The sequence below is a fragment of the Tupaia chinensis genome, unplaced genomic scaffold, assembly GCF_000334495.1.
Source record: "Tupaia chinensis unplaced genomic scaffold, TupChi_1.0 Scaffold138854_1, whole genome shotgun sequence".
Taxonomy (NCBI): Eukaryota; Metazoa; Chordata; class Mammalia; order Scandentia; family Tupaiidae; genus Tupaia; species Tupaia belangeri.
Window position 1 is genome coordinate 244,166 of NW_006198747.1, and position 6,000 is coordinate 250,165.

General features: G+C 34.7%; 1 pseudogene; it reads right to left on the minus strand.

Annotated features, from left to right (window-relative positions):
* The window catches only part of LOC102477834 (thioredoxin-dependent peroxide reductase, mitochondrial pseudogene), an 89,076-nt pseudogene that overhangs the window by 51,127 nt on the left and 31,949 nt on the right, over window positions 1-6,000 (minus strand).

Here is a 6,000-nt window from a genome sequence, read left to right on the forward strand (position 1 = left end):
GAGATATTTGAAAAGCCTTGATATATGAAAAAATGTAATTGGATTATGGTATATGGGATATGTGGATTTAAAGAAATCTTTCACATTTTTTGTTAATAAAATAAAATAGATCATTCAGGATTGGCAATGGAGAAAAAAAAATTCCAGACAGCAGTAAAGGGATCATAAAATGCTAGCTTGAGTTATTTAAGGTTCAATTTTCTTTTTGAGGATCATTCACTTATTAGAACTGTTTACTATCTTTACTGACTTCTAGAAGACAAAATTCTCAACCCACACTGAGCTTGCTTTATACTGGAGGAAGCAGTATAAATAAACTATCCAGAATATATGAAAGCTCAGAATTAACCATGGAAAAAAAAAGCTGTATCAGAGAGAAAGGAACTGTGGGGTGAAATTTTAGATAATGTGTCAAAGAAGACCTAAATTTAATGACACAATTTATTAAAATCTGAAGGAAATGAGAGATAGAGTCATAACTGTTGGATTGTGCTTTGTGCTCATTTTTGTAGTTTCAGGATTAAATCAACACCCAGCATATAGTGAGGACTCAATAAATATTTGTTGGATATAAGAATTAATCATTTAATGTATAGAAGGAAGACGAGACTGTACAGGAAGTATTAAGAAAAGGGAATAGGAAATGAGTTACATTTGTGAAAGGATAATTATTTTCTGTTATGATAAAAGACAATTTATAGGGCTAGCAGTTGCCATAGTGGTTATGTCACTAGACTCCCACATGATTAACTGCAGTTCGAGTCCCACACCCGTGGCTTGAAACTTATTCTGGGTGTGTGTGTGTGTGTGCGTACCCAGGATCCCAGGAGGAGGATGGAGGAGAGGAGATTGCAGCATGGTTATATACCTGAGGAGTGATTTCTCACTTTCCCTCTCACTATCTCTGTTCACCAGTGAGCACACACACACACTAAGGCAAAAACTTCTACAGAAAAAGGAAAAAAAGGCAATTTAAACCTCTAGGCAATGAGTAGTCCATGGATAATTTAATATTACCTAGTTAGACTTACTAATGATGACATCAAATCATGTTTTCTTTTGTTGTTGGAAAAATAATATGGACAGAGTGGCAGGATAGAGAGTGACAGTTTTCAGCCAGCCAGTTGGAAAGGAAGTGGACTACAAGCCCATACATGTCTGATACAGGTGGCAGAGGCGAAACAGAAAAGTTGTGAAGGCTCCAACATGCTTTGTTATGAGGTACTGCTAAGACTTCCTCACAAATAGAACTGATGATGACATATAGCAATGAACAATTTCCAAGTTTTCACTTGGTAATAAGACAGATAGTAATTCCAAGCACTTACATAAGTGATTGAAGAATAGAGTTATTAGGTTTGGGAAGGAAAAAGTATGAGTTCAGTTTTGTACTTGCTGTGCATGACGGGCCTCAAGTTACAGACAGATATTTGATTCACTATCGATATTAAATAAAATGCTCTCCACACACAGAGGAAGTCAATTCTTCAGTTTTTTTCTAGATAAAGCAATAGAAGGAAAGTAGTATTTGCGGCCAATCATGAAAGATGAGGTGGCATCATCCAGTGACAAAATAAGGTAACATTTGTGGCCAATCATGAAAGAGGAGGTGGCATCATCCAGTGACAAAATAAGGTAAAGATCACCCCAGGCAAGGAGAAAATTGTAAATTCATGAACCCCTCAAAGTCTGTGATAGGGATAGGGAGGAGTTAATACATTGATACCATGGGCATCTTTATTTATACAGGGAATAAAAACTAGACAGCAAAACTTATGCTGTGAGTGGAAGCAGATTTCTTACATTGACTACACTGATGAACTTTGCTTTCATTCTTCAGGTAGTTTACCAGCTCATATTCAAAGTCCTCAGGGGAAAATGTGCTTCTGTAAAACATAGGCGTGTTTCTGAAAGCTAAAAAGAAACGAAAAAAAAAAGTGTTGAATTTGGCTGTTAGGAAACAGGCTATCACCATGGTCACTTAAGTATTTGAAGAATATTTTGTTTACAATGGAGTGTCTGTGATATTGCTTGTCACTTTCCATTACCTTCTGATCAACATGATAACAGGAATGGGACTGCCAGAAGCAATTGACTCTGACATTGTGAATGCATTTAATAGAGTTCAGTTATGGCTACGAGTTTCGTATGCTAGCCATTTGACTTCTACTATAATCAATTATTATAACTTTGTGAGACAGTTTAATTGAGTGACCTCTAGGGCTACATGCTTGAAATAACATTTTAGTAAATCTATATAATATATAGGCCAAGTGGTAAATCCCATCTTCAGTGCATGGAAGTATCACTTAAATGAACTTGGCAAATAGGCTATTTAAGAATATGACTGATGCCTTTGCAAGAGATGATATACAAACGTCTATCACGCTCCAGTGGGTTAGACAATCCTAAAGAAGACTCTAAAAGTCTAAGAACAGTTTTCATTTCCTTTCTTATTGCCTTTATCATATGTTTCCAATAGTTTTTACACTAAAATACCTACCATTTGCTTATGTGTATACATAAGATAAAATATATTACTAATAAATTTGGGCTGTAAAATTTTGGTTATTGCTATAGTCTTTCTGAAATATTTAAAGTCTTGGCCAGGAACTCTATAAAAGCTAAATTAAATGAGCAATTAATTGAATACTTATAAGGCATATGATAATCTGCCTTAGTTTTATATACGATCCTGAATTCAAAAAAATATAATATGGGGCCAGATGGTAGTGCAGTGGTAAAATACAACACTCCACACAGCAGTCCAGTATGAGAAGATGCTTGGTTCAAGTCCAGAGACCACTTGTGCACCTTGGGTACATGCTTGCCTGTGACCCAAGGATGGCGGAAGGATGCAGGGTAGGTAATGGCATGAAGACACTGTTGGATATGTTATCTCTCCCTTTTTCTCTCTCTCTCTCATGAAAGGAATAAATAAAACCTTAAAAAGAGATATAATTTAGAATCATCTGATGAACTTCTTAAGTCAATTTATTGTGACCATTTTAAACAGTGTATGACTGACATGCCTAAGGCTAACATGTCTTAACACCAACCAATGAGCATAACAGCCATTTGCTACTATATTTATAAGCTGCTATCTGATGTTTTTTCCACCATTAGTCTATTTTCCTGTGTTGAAACTCCACATATTGAAATCAATATCAGCTTGTGAGTTATAAGCACTTAATTACTAGTAAGTAATTTGCTTATCATCATTCTAATCAACCATGAAGTTCTCAGCCTTGGGCACAGAACAAATGTTACATTTCTCAGAGAGTTGTGTGTCTTTCTTACATAATGTGTTTTTATTTCCAAATATCTATATCCTAAAGTTGCCATATAATATGAACTATAATAATACAGTTTCTCAAAATATCTCATTAGTGGAAAATTATGGGCCATGTGATTCTGTACTACTCTACAATGTTTAGAATTGTTACATTTGATCAGTCCTCCAAAATCAATGGTTATGTTTAGAAGAGATGTTCTTATGAAACAGGCTATAAAACCTAAAATAATTTTAATAATAATAATGACAAAAATAAATGACTCATTATATTACAAGAATTGTGTGTTTCACGCATGAAACAAAGGACCTGGTACACAGAATGAATTTTTTTAAGTTTATTTATTTAGCCCATGAGTGAGAGAGACAAGGAGAAAGAGAGAGAGAGAGAGATATTACCTCCAGCAGGGTCTTAATGCATAGTGTGCCCCTAGCCTCGGCCAGTCCAGATCATGGAAGCTTACTTAGCGAGGTCTCAGGATACAAACATGTAACCTTCCCATGTGAATCTGCCTGCAGACTCTTTAGGGTTCACTGCTTCACCACTGCCCAGTTGCAAAGGTATTGGTAAGAGTTATTTAATAGTGGTTCTAGCAGTAATCTTATTACTACCATACAATGTCACTACCACATCAATCATCCATCACTACTGCTGTTAGTATCTGACTTGCTGCCTCATAAAATAAAGGTTTCCTTTTTTATGTAATTTTCTTTCTTTCTTTATTATTTTACTTTTTTTCCATAGAGCACTTGCACTTGCCAGAGAGAGACAAAGAAAGTTGGAAAGAGGGAAAGTGAGAAATCACCCCTAAGAGGGATGGCCATGCTGCAATCTCTCTTTCTCCATTCTTTTCTTGAGATTTTGGGCTTGCATGCATACATGCCCAGCATGCTTTTCAAGCTGCCAGGTCTGGGACTCAAATGGCAATCAACATGTGGAAATTCTGTGCCTCAATAACCATACCACCTTCTGGCCAGTCCTATTTTTATCAACCTTCTACTGAAATAGATAATAATTTGATATGATAAGAGAAAAATAGATGCTTCATAATAGATTAATTTGATGTGATAAGAGGAAAATCGATAGTTGCTTATTATTAAATAGAAATTCAATGAAATTGCTGAGAGAAGATCACAATCAAAGGATATCTAAGATTTTATCATCCAGAAATGTTTAAATGCTCTCATTACATACTTCTATGTCCTTCTAAATGCATTGCTCAGTTTCATTTTTAAATTTTAGTTCTGCATTATTATATCAACATTTAATGATCACTACTAAATTCAAATAATAATAGAATAATTGTTGCCTCATATTATGAGCAAATAGCCATAACCAGTACAATATAAAAATTTTAATATATCATTTACTGTGTTTTCCAGGTCATTAATGAAGTCATATAGCAATAATATGACTGACCTCCAATGAGCAAAATGGCCACTTTCTTCTGTATTTGCAACTTATTATCTGCTATAATTCCTCACCATTAGCCTGTTTTCATGTGTTAAAATCTTTCATACTGAAACTCATGTAAATTATTTTGTGACCATTTTATTAGGCACTCTTATCACCTTTTTAGCTAAGAAACAAAACAAAAAAATGAAAATGTTATGACTCATATTTATGCAGTTTATCAATTCCTTTCATTTTTTCCAGAACTTACTTAGGTCTGTCTCATGAGAAGTGCATACAGTAAGCTTTTAGCTGTGATCAGCTAATTTTGCAAGCCTAATAATATTGAAAGTATGCATCGTTATCAATCAGTATTGGATAGGATACTTTCTGTTTCACCAAATAAGACCCAAATAAATACTATAAAATAAAAATATATTGCCTTATATAACTGGAAATTGTGGATTAAAACAAATCTCAAGCACAATAGTGTCCAAGGTGCTTGGATCCAAGAGCTAGCTCCCTCCCTCTCTCTCTTTCTTTCTATTCTGGTATGTTGTGACTAGTAGCTTTCTTTTGTCTGTGGACCTGCATTTCTTCAGGTGGAGAAGAGCCTGGACACTACTAGCTGTTGATTTGCATACTTCTAGCCTCATTACTTAGTCAAGACTGAGGGAAGCTGGGCTTAAACACAGTAGTTTATGCCTCTAATAGCCCATTTCAATCTTCTTTTAAGTTATTGCTGCTTCCCTCTTTCCATCACATGATTATGGTTGGACTTCCATTTACCAAAGTCCTGACCAAGTTTTCACAGGATAACTATACTCAGTCTCCTGGCCATAGTGATTGGTTCAGGCTGAGAAAACCTGATACATCGAGACCAATTGAAGACTTTTTGATGATTTTGTTTTGAGAGGGAAGTAAAGAAGTCAGGAATCTTAAATATAAACATTTGTATTATATTAGTACTGTAATATATTGATTCTGTCTGCAAATAGCTGCCCTACAGTAATTTGCATAATGATTTTATTTGCTTGACTAAATCAATAGACATCAGGTAATTATTGATAATTCAATTAATCTAAATTGACAAGCACACATTGAGGATGTACTACATACCAGGAATCATTCTGAATGCTATGAACTTTAACATGAGAAGATAGAAGCACTTTCTTTAGACACAGGCCTGTGTTCACTTAATTTTTATGGTAATTGATAAAGATGTTTCCTGAGTAATGCAATGATCATCAACCTTATCGAATTCAAAGTATTTATAAAATAAATACTTTATAACACATCCTTTAATCTCCTAAAT